A 17,201-nucleotide genomic window follows, 5' to 3' on the forward strand; every position below is an offset into this window, starting at 1 on the left:
CTGGGTTCTTTCCAGGTTCTGGCTATTATAAATAAGGCTGCTATAAACATAGTGGAGCATGTGTGCTTATTACATGTTTGAGCATATTCTGGGTATATACCTAGGAGTGGTATAGCTGGGTCCTCAGGTAGTACTATGTCCAATTGTCTGAGGAACTGCCAGACTGATTTCTAGAGTGGTTGTACCAGCTTGCAATCCCACCACGAAACCTCAATCATGCTTATATCTAAACCACACAACAACACAACAAAGAAAGAGAACTTCAGATCAATTTCCCTTATGTATATGGATGCAAAAATACTCAATTAAATTTTTGCAAACTGAATCCAAGAACACATCAAAACGATCATCCATCATGATAAGTAGGCTTCATCCCTGGGATGTAGAGGTGGTTAAATATATGAAAATTCATCAGCATAATCTACTATATAAACAAACTCAAAGAAAAAACATATGATCATTTTGTTAGGTGTAAAGAAAGCATTTGACAAAATTTAACACCCCTTCATGATAAAAGTCTTGGAAAGATCAGGAATTCAAGGCCTATACCTAAACATAATAAAAGAAATATACAGCAAACCAGTAGCCAACATCAAACTAAATGGAAAGAAACTGGAAGCAATCCCACTAAAATCAGGGACTAGACAAGGCTGCCCACTCTCTCCATACCTATTCAATATGGTACTTGAAGTCCTTGACAGAGCAATTAGACAACAAAAGGAGGTCAAAGGGATACAAATTGGAAAGCTCCACTCCTTTTCAACACATTGCTTAAAACACTAGCTGGAACAATAGGGCAAGAGAAGAAAACTAAAGGGATAGGCATCAGAAAAGAAACCAGACTATCCCTATTTGCTGATGACATAGTAAACACACAAGATTTCAAAAATTCCACCTGAAAACTTCCAGAAATGATCAATAATTTCATCAAATTGTCAGTGTACATAATCAACTCACAAAAATCAGTAGATTTTCTATACATCACCAGCAAACACATTTGGAAAGACAGCAGGGACAGTTTCCATTCACCAAAGCCTAAAGGAGAATAAAAGTATTTAGGAGCATACCTAAATCAAAGGTGTAAAAGACTTCTACAATGATATAGTAAGTCTCTGAAGAGAACGACAAAGAGCAGGAAATGAAAAGACATTCCACTAACAAATTGTAAGAACTAGTATTGTGAAAATGACTATTCTACCACAAACTACTTATGAATATAATTAAATCCCAATCAAACCCCCATCTCATCAAATCCCTTGATCCTCTGGCTCTTATAATCCTCTGCCACCTCTTCCAGAAGGTTCCCTGAGTCTTAGCTGTGGGAATTGTTTTGTAGATAAATCCACTGGGACTGGGCTGCATAACTCTGCATTTTGATTGGCTGTTGTTTTACAAAATGGGATTTTTTTTTTTAAAGAAAGAGAACAACTTCTCCCAAAGTTTATCTGGAATCAAAAAAGGTCCTGGGCTATTAAAAAATCCCTGAGACTGGGAGAATCACCCTTCTGCATAGATGATTTCTTCTAGGTAGTTATCAAATCCCAGGTGGCCAGTTCTAAAAATATATACACAATCAACACAAAATAGAATCAGTAGATTGCAACACACACACACACACACACACACACACACACACATATATCCTCCAAAAACTTCTAGTTGGCATTAGAAACCTTTCAAATTGTCAGTCATGGGAATATTTTTTACAGTCATGTTCCTTAACTCCATAAAGCAACAACAAAATGGCATGAATCAGCTGTGCAACATGGAGCCATGGCATGAATCAGCTGTGCAACACGGAGCCATGGCATGAATCAGCTGTGCAACACAGAGCCAGGAATTCTTTTTGCACTACAGCGTAATCCAGAGTGGGGAAATTTCCCATCCATAGGTTTAAATATAGTGCTATAGCCATGGGAATTTAGAAGATTTACCAAGCACTATTGGCTGTTGCTCTTGCCCTTGGTTGCCTCTCAAAAGTTGAAGGTGAGTTCATGTTGCTGGAAACACCAAAGGCCTTGAATATAGGACTCAGAGAATTCAATCTAGATTTGACCAGAAAGCCTTCTATCTGGGGACTGACTGGCTTTCACAATACTGGAAGGTGCTAAGCAAGCTGTTGAAGGAGGAACACAATCAGTAGCCATATTCAGCTGTGACTTTTACAAACCATAAATGTGACCAGCCTAACAAGCTATCCCTAATGGTTCAATAAGGGGATATATTTTGTTGATTACCTACAGCTGTTTATTTGAACTTAAGTCCTGCTCAACAGGAAGGAAATCCTCCCAGAGACTGGAAATCCAGCCAGCCAGCCATGGCTAGTTGAGGTCATGGTTCTTAGAGGAGAATGTAGTACTGCTATTTTCCCTAAACAAGCATAATTCCTAACTGCATCCTGAAAACTTATCCCTATACCTACAGATAAGTCTTGCCTTCCCCAGTCATTAAAGAATCTATTTACAGAAAACAGAGACCATTCTACAAGACCACAACAGGTCATAATGCAGACATCAATGGGTCACATAGAGCCCAGGCACAATGGAAACATCTATAACACAAGTCTTGCATGTATGGCTCAGGGAACATTGTACAAGAGAGGGGATGAAAGGATTTTTAAGAGCTAGAAGATTAGGAAGTCTACTGTAAGCTTGTGTTTTCTATATATGACAAGCATGTTACATCCATGAAATCTCAACAATTGGCTGCTAAAACAAGAGCTGAACACTGACAACAGCATTTAATGGGGCAACAAGGATGGGGAACCCACATGGGGCCCCACTATTGGATAAAGACCTATGGACTATTAAAAACCCCTGAGACTGGGAGAATTAATCTTCTCCATAGATAATTTCCTCTGGGTAGTTATCAAATCCTAGGTGGCCAGTCCTAAAAATATATACACAATCAACACAAAACAGAATCAGTAGATCAGTAGATTGCATTTATATATTTATTCTCTCTCTCTCTCTCTCTCTCTCTCATACACACACACACACACACACACACACACACACACACACCAATAATAAAGAGAAGATTCCAGGATTTGAGTGTGAAAATGAGGGGATGTGTGTTGTTGGAAGAAGGAGAAGAAGGCAGGGAAATGATATAATTATATTTTAATTAAATTAAAAGAAAAACCTGGCCAGGTGTGTCATAGGAATTTCCCATCAACTTAGTACCAGTTTCCATCTTATTCTGTTTCTATTGTTGTGGAAAAAATAGTGGCAAAAATAAATGTGGGGAGGAAGAGGCTTATTTGGTTTACACATCTGGATCAGAGTCCACCATTGAGGGAAAACAGAGTAAGAGATCAGGCAGAAACCGGGAAGGAGCCCAGGCATGAACTGGAGCAGAGGAACGCTATTTACTGGCTTGCTCTCCATGGCTCACTCAAGTTACTCAGTTTACTTTCTTGTACAACTCAGGACCACCTTCCCAAAGCAGCACCAGCTTCAGTGGGCTGGGACCTCCCACATCAATATAAATCAATGAAGCACCTTACAGACTTGTCAACAGGTCGGTCTTATGGAGGCGTTTCCTCAACTGAGGTTCCCTTTTTCCATATGATCCTAGATTATCTCAAGTTGACAAAACAAAGAAACAAGCAAAAAAAACTTCTAACATAACCAGCATGTGTGTTTAAAATAGAGTAATTACATGCATCTAAAAACAACCTACTAAGGAGCATGTAGGGGAGGCAGAGGTATAAACAAGAAAGAGGAATAATGGAATAGGAAAGATGAAGAGGGGTGGGGAATGGGAGGAAAGTATAGAAGAGGGATTATGAGGATGGATAACTAATATTAAAGATCTTTGAAAAAGCCATGTTAGAACCCACTACTGTAGTATCTTCCTAATATAAATAGATATAAATATATAAGTTGAGTTTAAATAGAGTTACTCTATCACAGAGGGACATCTATGGTGTCTTCTAGACACTATAGATTTTCAAATAAAAATCTCAGTGCCTTGTATGAGTTGCTTTTTTTGTTGTTGTTGTTGGTAGTCAGTGGTGTCTATGGGCCATCCAAATATTACAGAATATTGTCTTTGCCCTTGGTTACCCACTGAATTGTGATGGGAAAACTTTATTAATGAAGACACTTTGTCTTAGTTACTTTCTATGGTTGTGAAGAGACATCAGGACCAAAGCAACTCTAATAAAAGAAAATATTTAATTAAGGGGCTGCTTATAATTTCAGAGGTTTAGTCCAGTATTGTTGTAACAAAAATAATTTTAACCCTTATCAATATACAAAGATGTATACCAATGAAACCTTAAACCTGTGTCAGTATACAAAATTCTGTACCAATGTAACAAAATATAACCTCAATTTTGCATCAAAATATAAAAATCTTTACCAATGTAAGATTATGACTATAAAATGCTTTTATTTAAGAATAGATTCAATAATCTATCCTATATGTCTAATTTCTTATAATATTTCTATATCTTCCTTTTTCCTTCTCAACTCCCTACCCTATCTAAGAAAGATAAAAGGAAAGAGAAGAGGAAAGGAAAAATAGAAATCACTGAGTCTAAGCTCCTTACTTCATTTTTCCCTGTCCAAGGCCATAATTATTTGTAAATCATCTCCTAAAATGACAACATGTCTATTATTTATACAATAACCAAATCATTCATAACCACCCCAACTTAAGGAACTGGAACAATGGTCTCCTTATAATTGCTTCCTGCTGAATTGGGGTGAAGAATTCCTATTTGGGCCTCAAAAGGAAATTGGGGAAATAGTTGAGTTAAAAGAAAACTAGCTGGCATTATTTGTTGTCCAGTCTCTATGCACTGAGAAAGTTCAGGGCTTAATTGAAGTCCTGACCTGAACAGTCTGTAAGGCTGGACCAAGTGAGCTAGCTGTTCTACAAATGTCCCAAAAGCAAGTCTTTAGAAGAAACAGCTTCTATGCAGCTGAAGTCTGATCAAGCAGGAAGCTGGAACAGCAAGTCATCTGAGCATCCCCATGGGTGAATCTTATCAGGGCAGCCCTCCTGAACTTCCATTCTGCAATATACACAATACATAGTTCTTTAAAGACATTTGTATGGAATGTGTATCACACACAGATCAATTAAGGATATTCTCCTGCTCTTTTTTAATTAATTATTTTTTTTATTCTTTAATCCCTTTTTATAGTTCAGGCTTCATCCCCCCTCCCAGTCTGTTCCCCAACTGCTACCCATCCCTCCTCCCCCACCTGTCTCCAAGAGGATCCCCCCCCCCAACCTCACCAGGCCTCCCTGCTCCCTGGGTCCTCAAGTCTCTGAAGGGTTAGGTGTATCTTCTCTCACTGAGGACAGACAGGTTGATAAATGGAATAGAATTGAAGACCCAGAAATAAAACTACACACTTACGGACACTTGATCTTTGACAAAGAAGCCAAAAATATACATGGAAAAAAGAAAGCATCGTCAATAAATGGTGCTGGTCTAACTGGTAGTCTGTATGTAGAAAAATGAAAATAGACCCATATTTGTCTCCTTGCACAAAGCTCAAGTCCAAGTGGGTCAAGGACCTCAACATAAAACCAGATACACTGAAATCTAACAGAAGATAAAGTGGGAAAGAACCTCAAACTCATGGCATAGGGGGAAATTTTCTAAACAGAACTCCAATGGCTCAGGCTCTAATATCAAGAATTGATAAACAGGAACTCATAAAACTGGAAAGCTTCTGTAAGGCAAAGGGCATAGTCAATAGGACAAACCTGCAACCTACAGTTGAGAAAAAAAAATCTTCACTAACCCCACATCCAATAGAGGACTAATATGCAAAATATATAAGATCTCAAGTTTTATTGCTCTTTGTTTGAGCAGGTGAAAGACAACTGTCTCTATAAAAGTTAGTTTGGATTATATCATTGTAATATCATTTTTATCTAAACCATTTAAAAGAATGGCATAAAAAGTCTTGAGGAGGGGCTAGAGAGATGGCTCAGTGGTAAAGAGCACTGACTGCTCTTCTAGAGGTCCTGAGTTCAGTTCCCAGCAACCACATGGTGGCACATAACCGTCTATAATGGGATCTGATGCCCTCTTCTGGTGTGTCTGAAGACAGTGCCAGTGCACTCACATACATAAACTAAACAAATCTTTAAAAAGTCTTGAGGATTTTGTAGTCAACAAGATCCATTGGCTACACAGAATTTATTGTTATTATTATTATTATCATTATTAATCATTCCATTCATTTACATCTCAAATGATATCCCACTTCCCAGTTACCTTTCCACAAACCCTCCCATCCCACATTTGCCTTCTCCCCCTCCCTTTGCCTCTATGAGAGTCCTCCCCCACCTACTCACTGTTCCAGCACCCCCCTTTGCTGGGGCACCAAACCTCCACAGGACCAAGGGCCTCCCCTCCCATTGCTGTCAGGGAAGGCCATCCTCTGCTATATATGTATCTGGAGCCATGGATCCCTCCCTGTGCTCTTCTTGGTTGGTGGTCTAGTCTCTGGGAGCACTGGGTGGTCTGGCCAGCCAATGTTGTTCTTCCTATGGGGTTGCAATCCCCCTCTGCTCCTCCAGCCCTTAAGCCAGCCCCCCCACCAGGGTACCTGATCTCAGTCTGATGGTTGGCTCCAAGCATCCACATCTGCATTGGCTACTTGCTGGCTGGACCTCCCAAGGAACAGCCACACCAGGTTCCTGTCTGCAAGTGCCTCTTAATCACAGCAACAGTGTTGGGTTTGGTGTCTGTAGACAGGATGGAACCCCAGGTGGGGCAATCCCCAGATGGACCTTCCTTCAGTCTCTGCTCCATTTTTGTCCCTGTTCTTCCTTTGAACAGGAACATTTCTGGGTTAAAAATTTTGAGATGGATGGGTGCCCCCATCCCTCAACCGGGGGACTTGCCTATATGCTGGAGGTGGTCTCTACAGGTTCTACAGCCCCCTTTTCTGTGCATTTCAGCTAAAGTCATCCCCGTTTGCATCCTGGGAGCCTTTTGTTTCCTTGGTGTCTGGTACCCTCTAGTGGCTATACCCAGTTCCTCATTCCCCCAGCCCCCCACTACATATTTTTATCCTAGTTCCTGATCCTCTGTACCTCTCTCCCATCCCTTCCAGTATCTGACATTGCCCCCTTATTTCCTATCCCTCCTCTTTCCCTCCCAGGTCTCCCTCTCCCTCCTCTTCCCGCCGAGATGATCCTGTTACTCCCTCAATGTGGGACTGAAGCATCCACACCCTGGTCTTCCTTCCTACTAAACTCCATATGATCTGTAGGTTGAATCATGGGCATTGTGAGCTTTTGGGCTAATATCCATTTATCAGTGAGTACATATATCATGTGTGTTCTTTTGTGCCTGGATTACCTCTCTTAGAATGATATTTTCTAGTTCCATCCATTTGCCTGCGAATTTCATGAAGTCATTGTTTTTAATCACTGAGTAGTACCCATTGTGCACAAGTACTACATTTTCTGTATCCATTCCTCTGTTGAGGGACATCTGAGTTGTTTCCAGCTTCTGGCTATTATAAATATGGCTGCTGTAAACATAGTGGAGATGTGTCCTTCTTATATGTTGGAACATTTTTTTGGTTACATGCCCAGTATTGGTTCAGTTGGGTCTTCAGGTAGAACTATTTCCAGTTTTCTCAGGAACCACCAGATTGATTTCCAAAGTGGTTTTACCAGCCTCCAGTACTACCAGCAATGGAGGAGTGTTCCTCTTTATCCACATCCTCACCAACACGTGCTGTCACTGCCATTTTTGATCTTAGCCATTCTGATTGGTGTAAGGACACACCTATGGTCATTTGATCTTTGACAGAGGAGCTAAAACCATCCAGTGGGAAAATGACAGCATTTTAAAAAAATGGTGCTGGCTCAACTGGTGGTCGTCATATAGAAAAATGCAAATTGATCCATTTTTATTTCCTTGTATAAAACTCAAGTCCAAGTGGATCAAGGACCTCCACATAAAACCAGATATACTGAATCTAACAGAAGAGAAAGTGGGGAAGAGCCTCAAATACTTGGGCACAGGGGAAATTTTACTGATCAGAACGCCAAAGGTTTATGCTTTAAGATCAACAATTGACAAATGGGACCTCATAAAATTGAAAAGCTTCTGTAAAGCAAAGGACACTGTCAATAGGACAAAACAGCAACTAACTGATTGGGAAAAGATCTTTACCAATCCTATATCCAAAATATACAAAGAACTTAAGAAGTTAGACTCCAAAGAACCAAAGAACCCTATTAAAAAGTGGAGAACAGAGCTAAGCAGAGAGTTCTCAACCGAGGAATCTCGAATGGCCAAGAAGCACTAAAAGAAATGTTCAACATTCTTAGTCATCAGGGAAATGCAAATCAAAACGATCCTGAGATTCCACCTTACACCAACCAGTGTGCAGACTATTTTATGTCTCAGCCAGTCTCAGAACTGCTCTCTAGTAGCAAGATCAGCACGTGTATTACATGTCTTATTCATCTTTACAATCTCCCTCCTTTTGTCTATAGCCAAGACCTTCAAGGGGTCTTCCCTGGTCAAATCTTATTTTCAATAATTTGGATTGAAGATATCTTCTTTCTTCCCCTTTGAAATTAGGACTTCTATATGTTGATCTAATTCAGCAGTCCTTTCTAAAATCCAGCGTGTCTTAGCAGTTGTGCTATTTGCCTCATTGAATTTAAAATTTTTAAATTAAAGTCAGCAAGCACATTTTAAGAGGGATATGGTCTTTGGGATAATTCAGAAAGCAGGCAGAAATGTTATCAGAAGCAGACATTGTAAACATCTGTAGTGAAACAATATGTACTGGACATAACAGAGTTATGTATCTCACACAGAAACAAACAGCAGATGTGATTTCGTGCTTAAGACTTACACAAGGTTAAACCAGCATGGATGTGAGGGACCCTATCCGAGACACTATTAGCAATTAATGGCTTCGAGGGAAGGAAAGTCTGTTTGCTTCAGTGATGTGGACTGAGAGGTTACTTATGTTCTAGTAGATGATTCTATATCAATGCACACACCGGCAGAACTGAGTGGACTCATGGTTTTTAAAAACTAAGAGGAAAACTGATGGAGAGATAGGAAATGAACTGGCAGAGATAGACTGAGGACATACATTTATTAGGAGGCATTATATGCATGTAAGAAATTCTCAAACAAAAAAGTAACAAAAACATCTCCAAAATAAAGTTGAGTAAAATAAGTCAGACATATAACATCATCCATATCTTTGAAATTATACAAATTTCAAAAGTGCTAAAAGCATTCTATGATGCTAGAAATTAGGATAGTATTCAGCTTTGAATGTGTAGTTACTACGTTTGATGGAAAGTAGAATATTGATGTGGTCCCTAAAAACAGTCACCACACACACTGACATAGACATGCATGGTCAGCATACACTATTACAAACTACAAGGAGTGGAGTCTGAAAAAGAGGGAGGCTATATGGTTTGATCTGCTTCATAGCTGCCAGCTGGCATAATTATTGCTAGCATCTGCCTTCTCTCAAAAGTCTCAGTTAAATAATAAATTATCTAGTCATTCTACTACATACCAAATGATTCAGAAAAGACATGATAGTGATTGTCAATATGATTGATAAAACAACCTGGATATTGCCAACAAATGAGAAAGTGAATTGAGATTAGTTCAGATCTCCATTTGGGCTCATGCTCTTTGAGGAATAGTTTTGATCAATCTATCCATCTAAAAGTATTTTTAAGTGAAAAGTTTTTTTTTGTTTGTTTGTTTTGATAAAGGCATTTATTGGGTGAAAGCTAATTTTAGTTGAAATAATGATTGAGGTCACAAAATAACCTTCATTATATGACCTTTTATATTATATAACTGCTTATATTATAGTGACTATGAAGTTAAATTTACACGTAAATGTTCAATTTTCTTTGGATAAATTGCTTTGTAAGTAGTATGGCAAATGAAACACAGACATGCACACACAGATACATATGCATACACATAAACACACACATATTTCTGGAAGGATAAATAAAGGGAATAAGAATAAAAAATAAAAGAAGGGACTGGAAAGTTGGCTCAGCGGCTAAGAGCACTGTTTGTTCTTCTAGAGGAGCCAGGTTCAGTTCACAACACCCACATGGTAGCTCAAGACTCTCTGCAGTCAAATTACTAATGTACATAAAACAAAATCAATTAAAAAAGAATAAAAAAGAAGGGGAGTCACTATGATAATTATGATAATGCTGAACCTGAAGCAAGAATTTAAATGTAAGATCCAAATAAATGAAAGACATTCCATATTCATGGATTGACATATTGGTTTAGCATTGTTCCTCCATGGTTATCTATGAATTAATGCCATTTATTGTGATTTTAATGTGAAATGTTTCCACTGGACTCAAATGGACAGGATGAAAGCAATTCTCATAGAAAGCTCATAGCACTAAGTGCCTACATTAAAAACTCAGAGAGGTTTCAAATTATCAGTTTAATGACACAGTTGAAGGCTTTAGAAAAAAAACAAGAAGAAAAAGGAAATACCCAAAAAGAGTCAATGAGGAAAAAAAGTCAAACGGAGGCTGTAATTAATAAACTAGGAAAAATCACAATAAAAAACAATACAAAGATTCACCGAAATGAATAGTTAGTTCTTAAAAAAATAATATTTACAAAATGTTACCCAATTTACCCAAAAATTCTCAATAAAATACTTGTAAACTGAATATAAGAACACATCAAAATATTGGCCACTATCATCAAGTTAGCTTCATCCCAGAAATACATGGGTGGTTCAACACATGTAAATTAATAAACATAATCTGCAGCATAAATAGACTAAAACACCAAAACCATTACATACACATTAGATTATCACATTAGATACTGAAAAGGCCTTTGACAAACATCCGACATCCCTCATCCAATATCCCTAGAGACACTGTCCTACCCAGCTAAGCTTTTTGTTTGTGCTTACAAAGGCAGGCAGATCTCTGAAATTATTTGTTATGTTAAAAAAAATGTACTTGCTGTCTTTTTCTAATAATCAAGGGACTGAGGTCATAAAATACTCTTTTGTGGGATACTCAAAAAGGAACCTGGGTAAAGGATTGAATTGATATGTTAATAAAAGACTGAGCTTTTGTTTGCAAGAGCTACCTAGATAGAACTGCATGGAGAGCTAACATAGCTCTTTTAGAATTGTTCTGAGGGGTTTTCAGACTTTGATCAGAAAACCCATGAGCTATCCAGAGAGCTTTTAGAATTTTTTTTTTTTTTTTTTTTTTTAGCAAAGAGCTATCTACAGATCTATCTCAAGCAGAGAGCTATTTTGAGCAGAGAGCTGACTTGACAGCTACAAAGCTGTCAGCTTGCACCCCATTATTGACTTTAAATGATTTCTTTTGCTGTTCTTGAACACCCCTTTCTCAGGACTCCCTCTCCAAGCTCAGGCTGGTCCTTAGCAACCTTCAAAATTATGTTTTGATAACTCTAACCAAGCAAGTGAAAGACTTGTATAATAAAAGACTTATACAATAAAAATTTCAAGTCATCAAAGGAAGAAATTAAAGAGGACATCAAAAGCTGGAAAGACTTCCCATGTTCATGGATCAGGAAGATTACTATTGTGAAAATGTCCACCTTACCACAAGCTGTCTACAGATTCAGTGCAATCTCAATGAAAATTCCAACACGATTCACAGAAATTGGATTTTTTTTATAACTTCATATGGAAACACAAAAATCCAAGTTAGCTAAAAACATCCCTGAATAGTAGAAGAAGGGTTGTAGAAATCACCATCCCAGATGTCAGGATGTGCTACAGAGTGATAGCAATAAAAACAGCATGTTATTACAATGAAAGAATATTGATCAGTGGATTAGAATGGAAGACCAGAATATAACTCAACATACCTATGAACACTTGATTCCTGACCAAAAAAAGACTATAATATATCCTGGAGAAAAGAAAGCATCTTTAAGAAATGGTACTGGTTAGACTGGGTAGCTATATGTAGAAGAATGAAAATAGACCCATATCTAACATTCTACATAGAAGTCAACCTGAAATGGATCAAGAAGCTCAATGTGAGGCATGAAACCCTGAATCTGCTAGTTGAGAAAGTAGTGAATCTGCTTGGCACAGGAACTCATTGGCACAGGACAGAACTTTCTGAACAATACCTGCTACATCAGTCACTCTTCTCATTCTGTGATAAAACATCATAACTGGGGCAACTTATAAAAGGAAGGGTTTCTTTGGGACTCATGGTTCCATAGGAATAGGAACCTGTGACCATCCCAGCAGGCAGTCATGGAGTTGGAATAGCAGCTGAGAGCTCACATCCAGAGCCACAAACAGGAAGCAGAGAGTGCACTGGGAATGGCAGGAGTCAACTAAAGCCTCAAGCCAGTCCCCTACATCTCCTCCAACAAGGCCACACCTCCAGATCCTTCCCAATGTATAACAACTCCAACTGGGGCCAAGCACTAAAATCTATGAGTCTACTGGAGCTCTTCACACTCAAACCACCACACTGGGCAGTGTTAACATTATGACCAAGAGTTAATAAGTGGTAGGTTCACCCAGCTCTAGTGGAAGGCCATGAATCCATACCATAGGGATAGCACAAATTGTACTTGGTGCGGTTTTAAAGACAAAATTGGAGAGTAGAGAAGAGAGAAGGATGAGAGAGGAAGTGGTGTAGGGGATAAATATGATCAATATACATGCCTAAAATTTTCTGAGGACCAATGAGAAGGGGGGCTGTACATAACAGGATGAAATAATATGTTTTTACAAAAAGATGCATTTGCAAAGTGCTTTTAACACTACTTAAAGAGAAAAGTGAAGTTTTACTAGGAAGATGTTATTTGTGTAACAGTCAAAATGCTGTCCGCAGATAGCATATTCACGTTGCTAGAGCCAGTAGGTCGAGAGAGAAATGGAGGATTTCATCACCTTCCACCCATCACACCCAGCACATCTGTTTTGCTTATGTACTCTATCTGCAACTTGGTGCAGTGAAGAGTTGTTTTCCAAACAGAAAGGAAAATAGTAATTTAATAGGTGCTAACAAGACATACTTCTTGTTCATTATACCACTCCTAGCCAATTAGTAACTTTATATTTTTAGGGCCTCTAAATTTTGGGCATCAATATTACCTATAGGGTTTGTGAAGTTGCAGGTTGCTTGGCTAAAGCCCAAGAATTTACTTGTCTCTACATGGGCCCCAAGAAAGCCCATTTAAAACCATTTCCTAAGTGAGAAATAGCTACTGGCCATAGAGTGCCCAACTTTGTATTCCCTTGGCACTCATTTCAATTCTCAAGTATAAGTCAACTTTTCAAGAAAATTAGCCCTGAGGGAAGTGAGGCTGAAGAGTTGATAAAACTCTTATGTTGGGGGACAAGGCATAAGCAAATCAGCAGCACAAGTCATATGCATAAATGGATGCTTATTTAAGTTGGGGTGCTTACAGGAAGTGTGGATTTGAAAGCATGGAGACAGAGGAGAGGAAGAAGCCAAGTTATTTTTGTTGTCTTGTGCCAACTGTTTCTGAAAGCCATGAACAGTTAACAGTAATTGCTATAGAACCTTTTAGGGAGGCAGTGTCCTTCTCTGGGGCTTCCCAAAAATCCCATTACACAAGGTTTCATCTCCGAGTCAGTATGGTATGATAACTTAGGAGATAATTAACCCCATAGGGGCAAATTACTTACTTTGTTTGACTTGAAAATGTTTTTGGTGGAACTCACACTCTTTTGGGAAATCATACAATTTTGCCTTCATCACCTTGCCTATACCCTGAGTAATTAGAGCAGAGAGATAGTTATTAAGTTATTCCCTAAACTATCTTAATGAATCTGCCTTTTGACCTCAGGATAAGGCTACCAAATACAGGTGTAACACATAAGTATTTGACAGTACACTGTCAGTAACACCAAGCATAATATAGACATGCTATTGTAGTTCTACATATGATGAACAGTTCATGATATGGTGCACATTGAATATTGCACCTTCACTGAGGAGGAAGAGAAAAGGAGCATGAGAAGGTGTACAAAATGTAAGTTCCGATATTGGGTGCAGGCAAGGGGTTTAAATAAAGAATAAATGAGTATTTGTAGGAGCTGGCATCAGGAAATGTGGAAAAATTCATTCTCCCCTATTTCTGGATACAACTATAAAATGGAAAATATGGAGTGGCTACTAAAGCTTTGAAACAACAGTAATAGGGGTGGGGACAGAACACCAGAATCAGAGACTATCACCTCACTGGTAGATAGACTACAGCTTCATCTTGCCCAAGGACTAGATGCAACACAAACAGGAGCAGGAGCAGGAAGAAAGAACTGAGCCCTGCTTCCTCTGCTGCAGGACAGTGAAGGCAGAATACCCAAAAGTTTATGTGCTGAGAACCAGTGGTTGGGTGGGAAAAAGCCTCTCATCAAAGATCCTATTAAAAATTACAAATAGTGCAATCACAAATGATTGAATATAGTGGCCAAAGCCAATGAGAATAGTGGAAATAAAACACAACCAGTACTGTTTCCCTCAGCTGGGTTTTCTTCTAACTGGACAGCCACCTCTGTATCTCAGCTGTTTGAAATTGGGCCTAAAGAGTTTACTGCAATTAACTTAGAGTTGCCTGACATTTACTCAGTTGACTGACCCTCTCCTCAGCTCCTCCAATGTGAGATCAAATTAGACCAGACGGGATGGATCCTATCCTGGTAGTGTGGGACAATGGACAACGAACCATGTAACATGGTTAATCATCAATGTCTTCAAAGACTATTTTTCAGAGACAAGGGAAGATGTCATCAGAATTTAAATGAGGTCGTGCTGGGCATAGATACTCTTTTCTGTACTTGGGAGGCTGAAGCATGAGGTTATAAGTTTAAGGATTAGGGAGGGAGTAGGCTTCATAAGGAGAGCCTGTCTCAAACCAACAAAATGGAGTTGCTTTTGCCAGCTCTTCCAAGAGTAAGCAAAACCCAAGAGGTTATGGAAAATGTTTTTTTTTAACTTTTTATTGATCTTCGTGAATTTCACATCATGCATCCAGTCCTGCTCATCCCCTTGTTCCCTCATAATCGTCCTTCACCTTTGTGACACCCCCTCCTCAAATAAAAAACACACAAACAGAAAACAACAGAAAAAAAAAACATAAAAAACATCTCATTGTGGGAGCTGTAGTATGTCACAGTGTGTCCCAGAGTATACCCCTCTGTGCACACATCTTCACTTGCAAATATTCATCGCAATGAGTCATTGGTATGGTTAGAAATCTCTGGCCAATATTGGATTCTAACAGAGACTCCTCTGGGTCATCCCACTGCTGCCCTTTGCCATGGAGGTCCTGCAGCTTTGGATCAGCAGGACTGTCTCAACCATTAGCAGATGATACAGATTTGGGGGTAGGCCAGCTCAGAACCCTGGATCTGGGCTTGGGTGACAGCCAAGGTAGCCAGCATGCCAGCTTTCCCTTATCTGCACCACCAGGGTGAGCTCTCCAGCACTACTTCAGCTAGGCCATCTAATGCCACCCTTGGCAGGAGACAGGGGCAACATTTCTGTTCCCATGCCCTTGAGCCAGCTCACATGCATCCGTGCTTCCAGAGCCAGCTCCACTGTGCTGCCCAGTCAAAGTGCCGGGGTGGGGGGGCACTCACCCAATTTCTTCAGTCTGCAAGGAGACTGCTCTCACACCCTCAGGACTAGCTCATCCCAGTCTTCACCATCAGGGCTAGCTCCACCTTGTTACCAGAAGAGGTGCAGGACCCGCTCTCCTGAGCACCACAGCCAATGAGAGGGGGCAGGGCTAGCTCTTCTGTTCTCATGCATTATCCTGGCTCCAGCAGATGAGTGGCAGGGCTAGCTCTCCCAAGCTCTTGCTCTCAGGGCTAGCTCACCTGCACCCCCCCTCCACAGCCCTACTGTGCTGCCCAGGTGAGGTGCAGAGCCCACTTTTCCTTGTGCTGAAGCCAGTGAGGTACAGAGCCACATCACCCACTTTCATGACCCTGAGCAGCTCTCCCAACTGCTGCAGCTGATGAGGGACCAGAGGAGGAGGGCATAACCTCCACATCAATGCCATCTCATGGCAAAGACGTGGCAGGGCCAACTCCCCCATGCTCTTACTCTTGGATGGGCTCAGCTGTATCCCTATCACCAGGGTCTGTAGCTGGTCTAGCTACTTTGTGGGTTCTTTTCCCCGCCATTTAACCCCCTGTTTCACCTCCTATTACTGAATAGGAGAGAAAGAAGGATAGAGGAGAGAGAGAGAGAGGGAGAGAGAGAGAGAGAGAGAGATACACATTACTTTCTTCTTGTTTCTTCTTAGAACACAGCTACTTAATAAACTGCAATCAATTTTCCTGAAGGATTAACAACCACCCACCTCAACTATGAGGCTTTAGCATTTATATACTCTTTGGAAAGTTCCCAGAACTCTAAATATCACACAATCTTGGAAACCATCTGCAGCTGGCAAAACCATGCCTCTGCTAGAGCACGAGGCAAATCATAGTCATTTGCTGCAGAGCAGCTCCACAACCCCACACCAGGGATTAAAACAGAAACATATTCTTACAGCATTTCTGTGTTTTTTTTTTTTTAAAGAAACCAAGATTCCAGAGCTCTCACTACAAGGATCAGCTTTGCTGTGCTGTTCAGGAGGGATGCAAGGCCCACTCTCCCAAGTGCTGCAGCTGGGGAGGGGCAGAACTGTGTGTCATGGCTGCAAGCAGGTGTCTACAGTCCACCTGTGCCCGTGCACCAGAGTGTTGTGGTAAATCTCCAACCCAAATAAGCCCGTGCAAGGAAAACACAACTCAATTAATATAAATACAAGCTGCGTGCCTAGATTGGGCAGATCTACCACTACACTACTATATTCCCCAGCTATGAGATCCCTTAGAACTTGCCGTTTCTCCAGGCCACGTGCTTTTGCTCCATTTTCCTTCCATCTCCTCCTCTTCAGTCTTCCTCCCTCCCTCTTCTTTCCTCGTCCCCCCTCCTCCTTTCTGTCCTCCTCTTCCCAAAACATTTTAGCTCCGCCTCTCTTCCACTACCCATTTACATTTTATAAGTTAAAATGGGGAGAAGACTCACATGAAGTCAGTTGAGTACTGATCCACTCTTCTCCTTGGTACAGGCAGCCCCTCTTGGGGAAGCAGAATTAGCATCAAAATACAAGCACCAGGGCAATCCACAACACCAGAGGG

General features: G+C 40.2%; 1 non-coding gene across 1 annotated transcript; it reads right to left on the reverse strand.

Moving 5' to 3' along the window:
* Positions 1-1,709: 1,709 nt before the first annotated feature.
* LOC115490471 lies at positions 1,710-1,907 on the reverse strand. The gene has a single exon (XR_003956583.1). It is a non-coding gene; the product is annotated as a small nucleolar RNA SNORA46 (small nucleolar RNA).
* Positions 1,908-17,201: the final 15,294 nt, after the last annotated feature.

This window comes from Mus musculus, chromosome 6, assembly GCF_000001635.26.
Source record: "Mus musculus strain C57BL/6J chromosome 6, GRCm38.p6 C57BL/6J".
Taxonomy (NCBI): Eukaryota; Metazoa; Chordata; class Mammalia; order Rodentia; family Muridae; genus Mus; species Mus musculus.